At 41.9% G+C, this 17,437-nt stretch overlaps 1 long non-coding RNA gene across 2 annotated transcripts in view; it reads right to left on the bottom strand.

Annotated features, from left to right (window-relative positions):
• Positions 1–2,771: 2,771 nt before the first annotated feature.
• Positions 2,772–17,437, bottom strand: part of LOC130721260 (uncharacterized) — a 42,078-nt gene continuing 27,412 nt past the window's right edge. The window contains exon 4 of one of the 2 annotated variants that reach the window (XR_009013367.1): positions 2,772–3,568. This is a non-coding gene — a long non-coding RNA (uncharacterized LOC130721260). The remainder of the gene's footprint in view (positions 3,569–17,437) is intronic. The other variant, XR_009013368.1, reaches the window with a different exon arrangement.

Here is a 17,437-nt window from a genome sequence, read left to right as displayed (position 1 = left end):
CTGACTACCGCTGTTGTTGGAGTAAGAGGCACGCGGGTCGAAATGGACCCACCGTGGCTGGTGCTAGGGCTGATCCGTTGATGTCCATCCGTTCCGGATTGCATATTGGTTGACTGGGTTAACCTGCATACATGTCATGCAACATGCATACTAATTTAGTTGTTGAGTGTGATTGGTAATTGTTAAACCTATTTGGAACATGCTATCTGCTATTATTGCGTTTATGTTGTTGTGGAACATGCAACCCTAGGAATGATATCTCTAGCTATAAGCCTAAGTGGCTATCTATTACTTGTACCTATTGGGTTTATTATCTACATAGTTCTTTAGAGTTGACCCTCGCGTCTTCTGTGTGTGTTTTGGCGGACAACGCCTTTTGTCAGATGTCCATTGCGGATTGGTTCACAATGGTCCACCCTTCGGGGGGGATTAGGTACGAGATGATCGATCAGGACGACCCCGGGTCGTGGGTGGTTGACCCCGCGAGCCATCGAGCGACGTATTCGGGGCGTATCATGGAGGACCACGTAGATAGTGGAGGACTCCTGAGGTCAGGAGTGTTGAGGAGATGCTCTGTCAGCTTCAACTTGCCACCGGGCGTTCACTGTGGACCAGGACTTGGAGGACCACCACCACCACCGTTGTCTTCAGACGAGGAGGATCCCTCAGAGGAGGAGCCAGTGGGAGTGCCTTCGGCAGAGTCTAGTGCACCCAGCGTTGCGGTCATTGATGATCAGGATTCGGGCCCTAAGCCCGTGAGTCCAGCATCGGAGCGCACTGCGGTTGCGAGGGGAGGACGGATAGGGTTGGTAGACTCAGTTGTTCTGGATTCTGATTCAGACGACGATCAGGCTAGCACATAGTTTTGAGTGTTGGTATGAGCTCCTCGAGTTAGGATTAGTGTAGGAGTAGAGTTTAGCTCTGACAGTCTTCGCTTCATTTGTTTCTTTGGGGGACAGGGTAGTTCCGCCTATAGCTTTTTGTGTGGTTTCCTTACGGGAATCACAGGGAGTTGGTTGGACTTAGGAGGACTTATTTTCAGACCATTGGGTCAGCTTATTCTCAGTTTTGAGGGATAGTGTTGCGGACACTTACCTTTATATTCGGTTTGTACATATGGCCTACGGGCGCTACTCTTCTATTACCGTCACTGGAGGTTTACTCGTGACGAGGTTGTTACTTACAGCGGGGGCTGTTTATATATTGTATATTAGTTCTATTGCTTTTCGCATTTGGGTTTTATTTAATTCAGTCTTGTCTTAGTTATTATCAAAAAAAAATATTCACGTTTTTTCCGCATTAAGTTTATTGTTGGTTACTAAAGGGACGCCACCGAAATCGGAGTGTTACATTTCTCGGAAGAGGAAATTTGGGATGCAATCAGGTCATGTGATGGGAATAAGGCCCCGGGCCCCGACGGGTTCAACCTTACGTTCTTCAAGCATTTCTGGCCGATGATCAAAAGGGATATTTGCAAGTTCTTTGAAGAGTTCCATATGAATGGTAAGCTAGTTTGAGGTCTTAACGCAAGATTCATATCTCTGATTCCCAAAGTTAGTTTCCTGATAGAGGTGGTGTACTTTAGGCCCATAAGTCTGATTGACAGCGTCTACAAGCTGTTAGCAAAGGTTCTTACGAGACGACTGCATAAATTTTTGCCCAGGTTTCTTACCGTACATTAGTTCGCTTTCACGCCCAGGAGGCAAATAGCGTATTTCATCTTGGTGGCGTCTGAAGTGGTGGATCTTCTTCAGAAGAGAAAAGGTGGGGGATTTCTCCTTAAATTGGATTTTGCCAAAGCTTACGACTCGATTGAATGGAAGTTCTTGCTGAACCTGCTGGAGGAAATGAATTTTGGAGCCAAATGGATTACTTGGATTAAGAGTTGTATCACAACAGCTTCACTAGAGGTGTTGGTCAATGGATCTCCCTTGAATTCTTTGACATTGAGAAAGGCTTAAGACAAGGAGATCCGCTTTCTTCTATTATTTTCAACATATGTGTTAATGGGCTATCCACCATGTTAAACCAACTCCTGGGAGACTTGGAAGGTAATCTTTTCAGCGGGGTTAACTTTGGAGGAGGATTAACTTTGAACCATCTACAATTTGCGACCCTCTTGTTTTGTGAAAAAGATGAGCACCAATTGGAATTGTTATTGTTAAGTTCAAACGCATCATAACGTTTTTAAAATCTTATTTTGATTATAACAATTTTATAAAAGTCTCATTGAAAATTGAACTCACTATAGCATTTGAATTTCAGGAGAAACTCAAGTAATGTGATATGCTTCAATGTTCTACCATCTCAAAAAGTAAAGCTTCATAAGTTACAAAACAGTTTGGGAACCAAACTGACTCTCACTCAAGATTCAAGTCTCTGAACGTCCAATGCCACATCATCAGTCAGATTTATTGAAGACAAATTTTGAGCGCCAAAGTTAAAGTTCGATTGTGACCAGCTGCCCAACATTCAAATCAAAAGGAAACCAATTGACTTATATTCAAATTAGATCACGTGAAAACTAGTTTACTTCAGCTAAAGGCAAGCTGACCAACAAGGGAAAAGTACAAGCCGTCAACATCATATTTCCCAATTGTCTCATGTAACACCCCGATTTCGGTGGCGTCACTTTAGTAACCAAAAGAAAATACTTAAGCGGAAAAACGTGAATTATTTTTTTTCGACAATATAACTAAAGACAGAAAGCAATAAACTCCCCAACAAAAGATAAAAGAAACTACTATACAACTATATATGCATGCCTCGCTAAATACAACCACGTCACGAGTAACCTCCAGTGACGGGTGACAGAAAGAGAGTAACGCCCGAAGGCAATATGTACAGTCCAAGGTAAAAATACTGTGTCCGCAACACTAAACCTCAAAAACTGAGAATAAGTTGGCCCAGCGGCCTAAGAAAAGACCCCCTAAATCCAACCAGCTCTCTGTGATCTCCATAGGAAACCACACAAAAAGCTACCGGTAGGAAACTACCCTGTCCCCAAACTGAAGCATGACGGTCAGAGCATCGACGCTACTCCTACACTAATCCCTACCCGAGGAGCCCACACTAGCACTCGATCCTACATGCTAGCGCGGTCGTCATCCGAATCTGCATCCAGGACGACTAAGTCGACATACTCAACACTGCCCTCTCTGTCCACCCTAATGCGCTCCTGCACTGGCCTCTCGGGCTCGGGGCCCGGAACGAGATCCGCGACGACAGCAGCAGCAGTAGACGGACTAGACTCCGTCGAAGCCCCACCTACTGGCACCTCCTCAGAGGGGTCCTCATCATCCGAAGGGGATGGTGGCGGTGGAGGTCCTCCCAAGCCGGGTCCACAGTGTACTCCTGGAGGCAGGTTGAAGCTCACTATGTGCCTCCTCATCACCCCTTCCGTCAAGCGTCCGAATCGGTCGACACGGTCCTCCATGACCCGACCGGTGTAGGTCGCACGGTGGCCCTCGGGATCGACCACCCATGCACCTGGGTCGTCTTGATCAAGCATCTCGTACCTGGTCCCCCCCGATGGGCTGACCATGGTAAACCAATCCCCCATACTCATCTGACAAATGGCGTAGTCCGCCCAAACACACACAGCAGACGCGAGGGTCAACTCCAAAGAATTATATAATTAATAAAACCAGATATAATTATAGGATAATAAATACTTGCCTCCCAGGCTTATAAGTTTTGGGATAGCTTCCTAAGGTTGCATGTATCACAATGAATATAAAGAACCATAAAAACAAGTAGCATGCCTCAAAAATAGGATAAACAGTTACCAATCACACTCAGCAACTAAGTCAGCATGTATGTTGCATGAAATGCAATGCTGGGTAACAAAATGCATTCCGGAAGAAGGATGGACATCAACGAGGCGGCCCTAACACCAGCCACGGTGGGTACCTTCCTGCTCGCGTGTCTCTTACACCGCACAAAAGTAGTCAGATCAGCAGTGAACCCGTAGGTCTGCCATTCCGTCTGCTACTGAGGACCACCGTAGTGTCCTAAATATGGAAATCCGGGTCTTATGACCATTTTGGAATCCACCGAGGTCCGGTATCACGCCGTGTATTAACCTCAAAATGAGTGCATGAATGCAAGTGATTAGCCAAACAACGTCTCCGACCTCACTCGACACGTCGCCACGTGTTCTAAATAACTTATTGTCTCTAAAAAGCCTACCCTAAGGCAAACGTCGATTCTGCGACAAAATGAATTAATCAAAAGAAGAAGAATGTACTTTGGAACTCATGGTTCCCGGCTAAACTTTAGATAGCCAATCAATAAACTGCTCTTTGAGCGAAAAGGTACCGAAGTACTTGGAAACTCATAGTTTCCGGCTAAACTTTAGATAGCCAAACATTAACCTGCTCATCGAGCAAAAGAGTATCAACATACTCGAAAACTTGTAAGTTCCTCAAAACTTGGACTCGACGACACTTCTCATATCCTCAAGACTAATATTCAAGCTCTAAGCTCTTATCTAAAGTTGTTATCATTGTTCAAGGGGTTTAGAGATTGATTAATGTCTTATGGATTTTCTTTGAGAAAATAGATTTCGTTTAGTCTTATGATACTTCCTATGAGTTTTCAGGGATCCCATAATCCCAATTAATTCCTTGAGAAGGTCTCGATCCATTAAAACATAACAAGGTCCGAACTCCGTTCGTCCTTTAAAACTCTCTCAAAATCTCATAAAAATTCGGCATGACTTGCCCGCAATCCTCACTTTCCAGAACTATAGGCACGAGTGGAATAGCATCAATGAAACAGCTCAACCAATAGGCATAAACAGCATATTCCAACACATCCTAAGTTAACCATGTAGCACATAGCATGTGAATCATTTAACACACAATATCATGGCATCAAGTACTCAACAAGTTCGGCCGAAGCCTCAGAAAACAATTCAGACATTTAGCAATTAAGTGCATAACACATAAATCAAGTCGAACTTGTCGACACCTAAAGCATTATCTAGTAATTCAGAGAGTAGCCCTCACTGGTGGGTCTTCCAGCTTCTTCCTCAAAATGTTCCTCAAGCTCTTCTCCTTGATCTCTGGGAATCTCCTCAAACGAACCTTAAGCAAAAATCACAGAAATCAACACCAAGAGTCAGAAACTCAGCAATCAAAGAGTCCTAGGGTTACACGGTACACCACTACCTCCGTGGTACGACAATCTAACGCGTTAAGACAAGTTTTCGAAAAATCGGATTCTCCCCCCCCCTTGATATAGCTCTCGGCCACTTCCTTTAATTGGGAGGGTCGATTTTTCTTCGATCAAACTTGGTTCCTAGGTTAACATAAGCCGTAACTAAGACGGTTCTAGGCTCGGAAAAATTTTCGGATCGAAAACTGATATAGGGGTAGTTTGGTCATTATTTTTAGCTCAGAATTTTCAAAATTGGATTTTTGAAAAACAAATTGGATGAGGACGTTCACAACGACGTTTATGACGACAAATCCTACTAGCACTAAGCCAAGTAGATAGATTAGAGCGTAAAGGTTGCGGAGAAATGGGTTTTTCCAACAGAAATTGATCCCGGCGGCATTTCGTCGACATTCGACAAAATCTAATCCGCAGAACACGCTCAGGAGCATGCAGGGAAGAAGTTTAGACGCCGAAATCAGCTGATTTGAACAGTTTTTCAAAAACCTCAAAATTTTGAACTCAGAAAGTCGTAGGAGAAGTGGACAGAAACAACGATTCGAAGGAGAGTATAGTTTACCTACCTCGAGGTCTTCGATTAGTGACGATCGGTGAAGCAAACGGGCAAGAAACGACGAAGATCCGGATCTCTCTCTCTCTCTTGATGCTCGCGGGTTTGGGGAGGGGAAATGGGTATTTTTTCAAAAAAAAATCTAATTTTCAAGCTATTTATAGGTTTTGGAAAAAACGGAAAAATGATTTTTTTGCGATTCCGATTTTTCCTGCGCGTTCCTCTGCGCATTCTAAGATAGGTTCTGGCGACAGAATTCCAGAACTCAAAACAGGATTCTTGGAATTAAACCAAAAGATCCAAAATCGGCATAAGTCGGTGTAAGTCGGATTATCCCGAAAAACTACTTTTTGCAGTGATCGTCGGATGAGAAAACTTCCTTCTGAGGAAAGATTGAGATTAACAAAAGAAATAGGAGAACGCGGGTGGAATCTTCTTTTGCAGCTCCGAATAGAAAAAGTCTTCATCGTCTGTCGATCTTAGGTTTCTCGAACTATCAGGGATTCCGTTTCGGCAAACTTCCGAGAATTGGAATTTGACGTTCGTACTTTCCAGGATTTTGCATCGAAATGATTGTTTAAGGACGGAAAAGAGAAGTTCTAACATTTCTCTGAGGATTTTTGGAATTAGTTTCCATCGTGTCCTAAAGCGTAAATTAACTATTCACTAATACCTTTGACCTAGGATTAAGCGTATGTTAGTCGTGCTATAACTCTTATCGGTTTTTCGATAAATTCTTGGACTTTTCCTGAACCTTTTTCCTTCCCGAATTTATCTTAATCAAATAACTCTTTTATTTTATTCACTTATCCAAAGCGTTAAAACTTGGGCCTTACATCTCATGTTTGAAAAGTAGCCCAAGTCTATCACCACCTACTAGCGGACAAACATCATCTTTACGACTAAAGGACAGACTTACTTCTGAGCTCGCATTAAATGGAGCTACCAACCAAAGTCATTTGAATCAACGGTTTGATCTCATTTCACAACGGCTAGAGCAACGGTTGGATTTTGTCTCATAAAAGCTACAACACTAGCAAGCGAGTATATAAGGCACTCTTGAAGATTGAAGACTAAGAGAATTAATTCTGAAAGAACAAGAACTCAAGCATTTATTCCAATCTTCTCAAAAGCATTCAAAGCTCAAGCAGAAAGTTTCTAAGAGTTAAACACAAGCCTTTACTTCTGCAAGTGAAAGAGAGAACCTCGTACCTTAAACGAGTCAAATCATTTTATTTTCTTCTCATTTAGTTTCAGAACTCTTAAGTGATTCAAAGTCAGATCTGAACTCAAACACTTAGAGTTCCAGTACCATAAATTCTCTACCACTACTCTTGAACGAGGAGAAATTCTGTAGAGTGATTAAATCTTTGTAAGATTATTGGAGAAGTCCTGATTAATACTTGTAGGAGGAGTCCTGTAGAATACTTGGAGAAGTCCGTGATAATACTTGTGGGAGAAGTCTTGTTGAATACTTGTATTGGAGAAGTCATTGATACTTGCTAGTGAAAATCTTGGTGGTGGCTAAGTACTAGACGTAGCTCAATCGTTTAGGGTGAACCAGTACAAATCTCTGTGTGCTGATCGTTCTGCTTTACTAACTTATTTCCGCTGCACTAAACAGTTTACGAAAAGTCATACTTAACGTTTTCTTAAAAGAACTTATATTCTTTTCATAAACCAAAGTTTTAAAATGTAAATTTCAAGTACAGAATTCAAACCCCCCTTTCTTGTGTTACTTATTTGCATCTTAGTTATGTCATGCACTATTTGCTTTTATGTACGCATCGAGGCTCAAGTTAAACATGTCAAAATCTGTGCTTATAGGGTGTAACATGGAAGATTCAGAGGATGGAAATGCTGCTCTACCGTTTGGGTGGTCGGTGGGCAAACTTCCACTAACTTACCTTGGAGCCCTCCTTGGGGGTAATCCTCGCAGGCTAGCCTTTGGGGCTCCAATGCTAGACAAGTTGAGGAAGAAGTGGCGATCCTACAATTCTAAATTTATGTCATTGAGTGGGAGGCTAGTACTACTCAAGGCTGGGCTAAATGGGATCCCTGTGTTTTGGATGACTGTTTTTAGAGCTCCCAAGGGAGTCATTGCTGAAGTAGAAAAGGTGTATATGATGTTCTTGTGGGGTAGGGAAGAAAGAGGGAGGAAGGTAACGTGGATACAATGGGAGCTAGTATGTAAATCAAAGGAGATAGGAGGTTTGGGTTTTGGTCACATAGAATGGAAGAATAAAGCTTTACTACTCAAATGGGCGTGGAGGTTTAGTTTGGAAAACATTAGTCTTTGGAGGAAAGTCTTAGTTGCAAAATATAACCTGGGAAGTAAAAGGCTGCTACTTCATGAGGCTATGGAAAATCGAGGCTCTTGATCGAAGGTGATGAGAGATATTGTCGAGGTCTCGAAAGAAGATTCTGTCATAGCTAAGGGATTCAAAGACTAGTTATTTTGTGGAGTGGGTAATGGGACAAACATTTGTTTCTAGGCTGACCCGTGGGCAGATGTAAAGCCGCTAAGTGTCCTGTTTCCAAGGATTTTTGCAAACTGTACTAATAAATCAGCTTGGCTTAATGAAGTTGGGCTCTTTGTGAAGGGCAAATGGGTGTCGGATATCCCTTTCAAGAGGCTGTTCTTTGGGTAGGAGGTCGAAATTTTCAACAATTTCATGGCACTAATAAACTCGAGGTGCCTTGCAGTTCAAGAAAAGGACTATTTGATTTGGTGTGGGAATAATAATGGTTTCTACAGTGTTAAAGGACTGTGCATCTAGGTGGAGGAGTAGATTTATGAGGAGGAGCTAGAGGTCAGTGTTGAGTTCTCGAAAAGCATTCCGCAAAAGGTTAGTCTCTTGTTCTGGCAAGCTTTCCATAACAAGTTTTCCTCTAACCAAAATCTGCGGAAAAGAGTGGTGCAAGTGGGGAATGGCTGGCTGTGCTGCTTCTACAATTTGGGGGAAGAAACAAATGCCCATTTCTTTGTGTTATGCCCAAGAGTGAAAGTGTTGTGGTATAGGATAATGAGGTTGGCCAATTTAGAGTGGGTATGCCCAAACTCACTGCAAGGCTTAAGTATTGAATGGGCAATTCTTGAACCTGTTATGGTGTTGGCCCAAAATCACATGGGCTTGTTGAAGAATGAAGCCAGGGAAATCAGGAGAAACGGTAAGTCATGTTGCTGGCAGAACTCGACAAGAGATACGTTGGAAGTGGTTGCTGTGAAAACGGGTCAATTGGGCACGTGCTCGTAACCCACGATCGGGCCATAACGAAAACGGTTTGAGGAGCGTTTGGTCACTTGCAGAAGCCCTACGTGGCAGACAAGCGGTTGAAGCACACCCCCCTCCCCACTACGCATGGAACCTCCGGAACAAGCATCAGATCGTGGGGAAACCAGACCCACTAACTCATCCATCGAGAGGAAAAAACCGCCAAGAACGTGTGAGACCATGGAGCACTATAAATAGAAGAGCACTCATTCAAAAAAAAGGGGTTCCCAACTCAACTCTCAAACTCACTAAAAAGCTCACATGTCCGCATCAAAGAGACTCAACGATCCTAACGTGATCATGGAGGAGTATGTTGCAGAACCAGCCATTTACAATTCCTGCACTTAAACACTTTCGAATTTGTTGTTATTCTCTTTGGATTTCCTGTCGATTTTCTCTGCTTGTTTAATGTAATTGCAGCTTTTCGAATTGTGTACTTTGTTTTTACTTAATGAAATTTACTTTTATGCACCTTCAATTGTTCTTTGCATCTTGAATTACTGAATCAACTCTTTGGCCCACGGTTTTCGAGAAAACCTTATTTTGCACATAACGCTTTGGCAAGACGTTTTCCCAAAAGAACCCTTAATTCGCAAAATTCTTAAACTTTTTCCAATCGAGTTTGGAAGATGTTTGTTTACTAAATATCACTGTAAACAAATTGGCACGCCCAGTGGGACCATTTTTGTGAAAACTAAGTTTTACAGAAGTGTTTTGTGTGTTGTGTTTATTGCATGTTACTTGCTACTTGTTCTTTGCTTGCGTGAGTTGGTTTTATGCACTTGAGAAGTGGTACAACTGTAAGTGTGGCGAACAGTCGAGGTAGAACCTCCCCCCAGGGATCCAATGTGGTGAATCAGAACAGTCTCGGTGGAAGCAGCAGTAACAATGATGAGGAATTACCTCATGGAACGAGCTCTGGCATCACGGCGCCACCTCAAGGTGTAGCGATGTCTGCCGCGGCGGAAATGCCTATTTCCACGACGGTTCAGGCAGTCACGCTGCCAGCTGTGACGAGAGGAGCGGCCAATGTGGCTCAAACCTCATTTATGTCAAATTTTCCTCCGCCCGCAAGGGATATGCCCTTTAGCATGCCCACATCGTTGATGCATGGCTTGCAGGGCAGTTATTCGACATTCTATGAGAATGCATTTCCTTTAAGCGAATCGCGTAAGCCATCCTGGCTTTACCACGGGGCAAAGTTCGCAAATGTACTTGCCCACAGGCATGAACTCGGGGTCGCTTCAAGCTATTAGGCAGCAAGTCGACGATTGTAAAGCCCCGATTTCTCGAGTGTCATACAGTAACCAAAACGTCGTGAATTTTCGTCGTTTAATTAATTAATCTTCAATTAGTGACAAAAGTTCAATTTCACAAAATTCTTGAAACTTAACCATTTCGAACTTGCGGAAATAATCATCAACGTAAACCTCAAACTTTATTAATCATTGAAAAGAGTATGAAATAAATATCCGGAAGAAAAATTCAAAGTAAATTACATCAAGTTAAAATATCCCAACTAAAATGAAGTAATGGTTCAATGCTTCCAAAACTCGGTACTCTCGACCCAAAAGGAAAAATGGATGTCTCTCAACCAAACCATTGTAAGATCAAGATTTGGTCATGTGGTACAACTCTATGTTTTGATGATAACAAGTATTTATTTGTGGATGAACAACTATGATACTCTAATGTTTGTCTTGAGTGTTTTGACAAACAGGTTCTAATTCTGACACCAGAAGATATATTCGTCAGAAGTTCTGAAGATCAGAAGATCTGAAGATCAGAGGATCTGAGGATCAGAGGATCTGAGGATCAGAGGATCTGAGGATCAGAGGATCAGAAGATCAGAGGATCAGAAGATCTGAGGATCAGAAGATCTGAAGACCAGAAGCTCTGAAGGTCCAGAAGCAGAAGTTACGAAGGTCAGAGGATCCAAGCATCCCTCTGACTCTGATCACCAAGCTTCACAAGTTCCAACACGAAGCATAACTCTGATCAGAAGTCATTGGTTAAAGGCAAATGTCTCTATCAAGAAGTACAAGAGCAGTGTACTATTCTGACAAGCCTACCTACCAAGGTTCAGCCACAGCAGGTTCTGGAAGTTCCAGAAATGCCCTCCAACGGTCATATTCTCTCAACAGAAATATCCTTTGCACCTTGGACTATAAAAGGCTGAAGAAAAGAAGAAAGCTAAGAGAGAGATCAAGAGCTGCAATACAAGAAAAGATTCAAGCCTCTACTTTCTTCATCTGTTCTTATTTAGTTTACACTCAGCTTATTTAGAAGCAAACCTTTGTAAACACCAACCTCAAACAGTTGTTTGATTTTCCTTAAGGGACCGGGTAGGTCAGTATGCTTAAGAAGACTAAGAGAGTGAATCTTAGTGGTGATTCCTTTAGGAGATCAAGGTTGATCGGATCCTAGAGAAGACTAAGACAGTGAATCTTAGTGTGAGCTAAGTCAGTGTATTGTTAGTCACTTGTAGGTTTCAAGTGCAGTTGTAACAATTATCTGATTAGTGGATTACCTTCATTCTAAGCAGGAAGAAATCACCTTAACGGGTGGACTGGATTAGCTTGAGGGATTTATCAAGTGAACCAGGATAAAATACTTGTGTGCTTCTCTCTTCTCTCTATCTTTATCCGCTGCACCATCTATCTCAGAGAAACCGAAAAGATTTACTTTAAATCTAAAGGGGAAAGTTTTTTATATTCAAAACTCTATTCAACCCCCCCTTCTAGTCGTTTTTCACACCTTCAATTGGTATCAGAGCGCAAGTTCTGATTACCACACTTAACAGTGTTCAGTAGATCCGGGCCAGTGTGAAAAACTCATGGATTCCACCACTACTACAAGCAAATATCAATACAGTGCAAGACCACCTATCTTTGATGGTCAGAGATTTGATTTTTGGAAAGATAGAATCAAAAGCTTCTTTCTTGGCTTTGATCCTGATCTCTGGGATTTTGTTGTTGATGGCTACACCCCTCCTGTCGATGAACATGGTGTAAAGATCCCAAGGGAGAAGATGAGTGAAGATCAAAAGAAGGAGTTCAGAGATCATCACCGATCAAGAGCTATTCTGCAAAGTGCCATTTCATATGAAGAATATGAGAAAATTACTGATCGTGATTCCGCCAAGGGCATCTTTGAATCCTTGAAGATGTCTCATGAAGGAAACAAGAAAGTGAAAGAATTAAAGGCACTGTCTTTGATCCAGAAATATGAATCCTTCCAAATGGAACCTGACGAATCCATTGAGGATATGTTTTCCAGATTCCAGTTGATTATTGCTGGAATAAGACCCCTCAGCAATAGCTACACCACTGCAGATCATGTCATGAGGATCCTTAGAGGTCTTCCTGAAAGCTGGATGCCTTTGATAACTTCCTTGGAGCTAACTAGAGATGTTGAGCAGATGAGTTTGGAAGAACTCATAAGCATACTGAAGTGTCATGAACTAAAGCGTGCTGAACATCAGGATCAGAAGAAGAAGTCTATAGCCTTGAAATCCAAATCTGAAAAGGCTAAGGCTCTCCAAGCAGAAGCAGAAGAATCTGAAGAAGCCTCTGAAGATTATGATGAAGATGAGCTGACTCTGATATCCAGAAAGCTCAACTGCATCTGGAAGCACAGGCAGAGCATATTCAAAGGCTCATCAAAGGACAAAAAGTCAAAGAAGCATTTCAAGACCAAGAAGAGTCTGATGGTGACTTTTGATGAATCAGAGTCAGAGGATGTTGACTCTGATGGTGAAGTTCAAGGACTCATGGCTATTGTCAAAGACAAAGGAGCAGAGTCAAAGGGAGCTGTTGACTCTGACTCAGAATCAGAAGGAGATCCTAACTCAGACGATGAAAATGAGGTATTCGCTTCTTTCTCTACCTCTGAACTGAAACATGCTTTGTCTGATATCATGGATAAGTATAACTCTTTATTGTCTAAGCATAAAAAGTTGAAAAAGGACTTATCTGTTGTTTCCAAGACTCCTTCTGAACATGAGAAAATTATTTCTGATTTGAAAAATGATAATCATGCTTTGGTAAATTCTAACTCTGTGCTTAAGAACCAGATTGCTAAGTTAGAAGATATAGTTGCTTGTGATGCCTCTGATTGTAGAAATGAATCTAAGTATGAAAAGTCTTTTCAAAGATTCCTGGCTAAAAGCGTAGACAGAAGCTTAATGGCTTCAATGATCTATGGCGTAAGCAAAAATGGAATATATGGCATTGTCTATTCTAAACCTTCTGAAGTTGCTGCATCATCTCTTAAGAAAGGAACTTTCTCTATGTCAAAATATCATGCTCAAATTCCTTTCCATTATCCTGCTGAAAGACCCAAAGTTGTCAGAACTTCTGGGCTAACTAACAAGAAAGGACCCAGAAAGTGGGTACCTAGGGATAAGATTATATATGTTGCAGATATCTTCAATAGGTCCATCGAAACTCCAACCATGGAACCTGGACAGTGGATGCAAGCAACACATGACGGGAGAAAGACATATGTCCCAAGATCCAAAACTTGAACCTGAAGGTGAAGTTGTTCTTGGAGGCATCAGTAGAGTAAGATTTGGTCAAGGAATCATTGGTTTTTGATAAGAACCCCTCTGTTGATATTCTGAACGCTATTCATGTTAGAATTAATGATAAGCTTGACTCTGACAAGTCAAAGCTAGCTGAAAAAGCTTGCAGAGATGAGCATGACCGTTTCAGAAAGAAACAAAGACTCAGAACTTGACGAACCAGAAGCAACAACATCAGAAGATGCTACTACAACTTCTGACTTGCGTCATCAGAAGAAGAGTAGGTTCCTAGCTTCTCATTCTGAAGTATCTGAAGATGAAATTTTGTCTAGAACGGAGATGACACCAGAACCACACTTCTGCTCTCATCAGAAGATACACTAATCAGCAGCCAAGTATCCCTTGGTATTCCTTCTGAGGGGGAGTATTTCGTCTTATGCTCTTACTATTTTTCCACCTTCATTCTTTTTGCTTATGACAAAAAGGGGGAGAACTTATAGTATCTTGACAACTCCTATATTATTTAGCTCAGAATCTAGATATTACTAACGTTGATATTAAGTATTAGATTCAGGGGGAGCTTAGCTCAGAATCAAGCACGAGTCTTGGATTCAGAAGCCTCTTTATCTTCTTCCTCTTCATCAGGAGTATAGTCGTCATCTGGTAGTGGCTCGTCACGTAGTATCAGCTCCCAAGAATGAGTCGTCACCGTCATCTTCACGACCATCTACCCCCCCCCCCCCCAAATAAACACATAAACAAGTAGTGCAAGGGTCAGGTCGCAAACAACAAAATCATAATCCATATCATAAAGCACAATAATCATTCGCTTATGAAACTTAAGTTTTATGACAGTTAGTCAGTTAGACTAGCGCATCCTCACATCACACAACCCACCAAAACACCTTGGCCAATCACATACATCCGCAGATGTACAATCACATGGATACGCAATGATCCACAAATCACAATTCTCACGGTGACCGCAGTCCACCAAATCACGAGGATCCACTGATCCACTAAATCTCCCTCGCGTGCAAGCTACCGTTTGTCTCTAACGGCACCATCGTTCTCATGGCTCATAGTCTTCACTAGACCTATGACCGATTAATCACATTTACTTGCAAGCGAATTATAATCTCATTCTCTTTGTATTTAAGGCTCTAAAGTCAGTCCTAGAGTCTTATCAACTTTAACGACAAATAATAAACATAACGACAATAGATATTCACAACACCAATGAGAATTACGGCTAGGTGAGCGACCCATGGTTCCTCAGTCAGGCAATATTTGTATATCAAAGATATTCATAATCATATTCACATGCCTTCCACACATAAACCATGCCAAATTAATCAAGCAAAACATCAAATAGTACCATTGAGCAAGATGTTCAGAATTCAAAAGGACAACCAACTAAATAGCAGATGGATACAAGTTTTTCTGAATTTAAAGGTCACGGTCGTTTTCTAAAAAAAACAGCAGAAACCACAGTCACTAAAAATGTTCTACATAACTCATTTCACATCCAAAATTTACGTTTTACAAATATCTGGAAAGAGAATTTAAAATCCTACAACTTTCTAGTACACCACGTTTTTGTTTGAAAATCAGAACTAGGTGATATTGGACCACGAAATTTTCTGTCCAGTACAGGAAAAACAGCAGGTACATCAGTTACTAAAAACGTTCTCCAGAACTCATAACTAAACCAAAAATTATGTTCTTTATACGTCGGGAAAGGTGATTAAAAATCCTACAATTTCTTAGTTCTCAAAATTTTCATTTGAACGCTAAAACTGGGTGATATTGGACCTCGAAGTTCGCTGTATAGCACAGAAATCTGACAGCGTCCCTTCGGCCTCATATTTCTTTACGAATGATCAAGTCTAGGGTTCCTATTTTGATTCAACCTGATAAAAATCTAAGCCAAGGATCCTCAATAAACATGCTTTTCAAGCACAAAGGTGCAGCAACATACACTTTCACATATCTCACACACAAACATGCAATATCACAACTTTCTCATGGATTTCATGGTAAAGAAAAACCCTAAGCAACTACCCGTTTCCTAGACCAGCCCTTACCTTGATGATTCTTGATGAAAGGGAAAGGTTTTGGTGTTGAAAAAGGTCCAAGCAAGCTGCTGTCAACGTCCCTTCTCTTCTCTCCCACTCGATCACTCTCTTTCTCTCTCTCTATCTCTCACTCTTTCTCTCGTTTCCTCCCATTCTCTCTCGGTTTCTCTCTTTCTTTCTCTCTTCTTTCTTCACTTTTCCTTGCTGAGCTTTCACGTGAAAGTGTTCTGGTGAGGCTTCTAGTTCAGCTTGTGAGAAAAGCACAAGGTTTCCCCCCTCTCCATGCACCAAAACCGGCGGCACACATCAAATGGGCTAGGGTTTTTGTTTTGTTTTTCCTTTTTTCTTCCGAGCTAGCCCAAGCCCAAAAGCACAAAGTAAACTTAATTAATCATCCATTAATTAGCCATAATCAGCCTTAAAACAAATAAAACTCCCCCCCATTCAACATATGTGGCCGCCAGCCACAAGGGTTATTAGGGTTTCAAACCCTAATTTCCCTCCTTCCTCAAGCCCATGACACTCCTAGCCCAATTAGGATCTTCTCCCATTAATCCTAAGCCCACATCCTCTGACTGGATCTTTAACCCACAATCAATCATTAACCAAAAGGATTTAACCCAAGAATACAATTTCTGATTTTTGTAAAATTCGTAGGTACTGTACAGCAGGACCGTTCGTCACTAAAATTCAATTATCTTAAGCTACAGACATGGGATTAACACGAAACCAATTGGAGCATTTAGCTAACTCAGAGAGCTACAACTCTCATGAAGGAAGCTTCTCCATATAAGGTCGGTAAGACCTCATAAAAGTTCACACAAGATCACGGACAGACAAGCAATTCAAGCAAACTTCACTAAAAACTCAATTTTTAATGAATAAACCACTTAAATATTACAAAGTAAAGGTTAGGGTCTTACAATACCACCCTCCTTAAAAATAGTTTTGTCCTCGAAACTACTATAGGAAGTCACACCACGCTTTCATTGCGCACTCTGATACTCTCCACAAATTTCTCAATCGTCTCGATGCATAGGTTATTGTCCTTAGTCTCATCTTTCTGGTCTTCACGTGACATCTCTAATGGTCTAGTTTCACATCATTTTCACAAAGGGAAACTGTCTCTCCTTAACGTTCCTGTCACAGTCCAACACCAATTATCATTCCGATCACCATTTTTCAATATCAAGTTGATCAGGCTCAATATCCAAAATATGGTAACTAGAAAAATAACTGGTAAGGATGTTCAAATAACTCTCATTTTACTGTCTGTAACCTAGACATTCGTCGTAGACCCTACGGAACTCTTCCGTTAGAACACGACCCAAACTGCCTCACTGCAGTCACACAAAACAACAAAAGTTTAAGTCAGACAGGTGTTATGCTTATGCCGGTACACGCTGGTCGGCGTCCCGTCCAGGTGATCCAGATGCAACATCAACAGCTCAGACACGGGAAAACAAACTTTCCGGACACCGAGCTCAAAGGTTCCATCCACCAATTCACTCGTTCGGTAGTTCCATCCACCACCTAGTCCATTCGACGGTTCCATCCACCATCTGGTTTGTCCGATCTATGGTTCCATCCACCATATACGATCGTCGGTTCCATCCACCAATCCCGCTTTTCCTGATGGTTCCATCCACCATCTCGGTCTGACCAATGGTTTCATCCACCATTCCTGCTTCACCGATGGTTCCATTCACCATCTCATCGACCTTGATGGTTCCATCCACCATCTTGATCGACGCACTCCGTTCCTTGGCTCCATCCGCCATCTCATCGACCTTGATGGTTCCATCCACCATCTCGATCGACGCACTCC

Source organism: Lotus japonicus, chromosome 5, assembly GCF_012489685.1.
Source record: "Lotus japonicus ecotype B-129 chromosome 5, LjGifu_v1.2".
Classification (NCBI taxonomy): Eukaryota; Viridiplantae; Streptophyta; class Magnoliopsida; order Fabales; family Fabaceae; genus Lotus; species Lotus japonicus.
Note: the sequence above shows the minus strand (reverse complement) of the source record. Positions and strands in the feature narration are given on the sequence as shown.